This window comes from Phacochoerus africanus, chromosome 2, assembly GCF_016906955.1.
Source record: "Phacochoerus africanus isolate WHEZ1 chromosome 2, ROS_Pafr_v1, whole genome shotgun sequence".
Classification (NCBI taxonomy): domain Eukaryota; kingdom Metazoa; phylum Chordata; class Mammalia; order Artiodactyla; family Suidae; genus Phacochoerus; species Phacochoerus africanus.
In genome coordinates this window covers 7261083-7262820 of record NC_062545.1, presented here as the reverse complement: position 1 = coordinate 7262820, position 1738 = coordinate 7261083, and the positions used below count along the sequence as shown (strand labels likewise).

The 1738-nt window shown below is 44.6% G+C and overlaps 1 non-coding gene across 1 annotated transcript; it reads right to left on the bottom strand.

The window, feature by feature from the left end:
* Positions 1-1610: 1610 nt before the first annotated feature.
* Positions 1611-1738, bottom strand: LOC125121768 (small nucleolar RNA SNORA18). The gene has a single exon (XR_007133631.1). It is a non-coding gene; the product is annotated as a small nucleolar RNA SNORA18 (small nucleolar RNA).

Genomic DNA, 1738 nt, shown 5'->3' with positions numbered 1-1738 from the left:
CTCTTTTCTGTGAATTTGAAGTTAGAACTCAGCCCTTTTTTTCAGAGGTTACACAGACACATTTGCCTAGTGGATACAGCAGGTCTACAGTGAGAGAAGAATGAGCAGACACACAAGGATGAGCAGGAACTCTCTGTCCCATTGTTTTTTTTGTCTGTGCCCATGGCGTGAAGAAGTTCCCAGGCTAGGGCTTGAGCTACAGCAGTGACAACTCTGGGTTCTTTAACTGCTACAGGCCACCCACCAGGGAACTCCAGAAACTCTACATCTTCCAGGAAAAGAGAGAGTGAATAGAATTTCAGTGGCCGATGACTTTGGAGTGTCCAGCTCCAGGCTTTACGTGAGTGTCCAGTTCTAGTCTTGCCTTTGGCCTCTGCATTGCACCTGCCCTTGGCCGCTAGGACCCACTCCTCTTTCTTCTGATTCAGTCTCCTTTTAGCTCCGGCTACTTTGAGGAACTTCTGTTTTTATAAACGAAATAATCTACTCCTGAGAACCAATAACCTCGGAGTTGGTTTCCATTACTTATTACCAATAATAATCTGAGATCTGTGGCCAACAATTTTATTGTATGTACTTAATTTTAATTGCTAGTAAATCTGCCAAAAGCAACAAAGAAAACAAACCAACAAACCCAGCTGCTGGGGTTAAGGCAGAGCCGGAAGGTCACTGCCAAGATTCTAAGGAGTGTTCGGGTTCAGCGTCCGCTATGGTTAGTGGAATTTGAAAGAGGCTCCAGGCTTCCCAACCCTTGGCTGTTCAATCAGACACGAATCTAGATACTGCTGGGAAAGGACTTCGCAGGTGCAGTTAAGATTAGGAATCACTTGACTCTCTCCTTTTTTTTTCTACACAAAGTGTAAGGTTTTTTTTTTTTTTAATTATGTGAAACGTAGGCAAAATTATTTATTTATTTATTTATTTATCTTTTTGTCTTTTTAGGGCCACATGCATGGCATATGGAGGTTCTCAGGCTAGGGGTCTACGCCACAGCCACAGCAACACCGGATCCAAGCCGTGTCTGATACCTTCACCCCAGCTCATGGCAACGTGTGATCTTTAACCCACTGACCAAGGCCAAGGATCGAACCCTCAACCTCATGGTTCCCAGTCGTATTGGTTTCTGCTGCGCCGTGATGGGAACTCCATGGCAAAATTATTTAAGTCAATACATTTCTAAGGACTTTCTTTCATACGTGCTGATTCTTTGCACTGCCTATCGCCTTGGTTTCTCCGGTTTGAGTCACTATCTTCAAGGTAGCCCTTTCAAACGGAGTTTTTGCTCAATCCATAGGTCATGTCATCCTGTCCACATTCTTTTAGTTGGGCTTCTTTGATCCCAAAGGGAATATGGACACAGTTCAAAATTCCCCACCTGGAATCCTTGGGATCCAGTGTGCTCCAAAGTCATTGACTTTAGGGCCACCTTTGGGGTCAGAAGAGATGGAGCTGCCTGGTTCTGAATTTCAGACACCCGCTCAACATGCACTAAGTTCAAATCACACTCACCCCTAGGCTATCACATCCTAGAACAGGACAGATCCTTGGGATATGCCAATATCTAAGATAAAAAAGTGTGACTGCTGGGTTTTTCATAGTTTATTTAGCAGCTCAGCCTTATGGCTCCTCCGCACAGATCTAACATGTGCCGTGAGTACGGAAAACCAGATGGTTACTCTGCGAGGCGTTTCCAACAATGTAGGTTTACAGAAAAAGCCCCATCGGAATAGACCTCAAC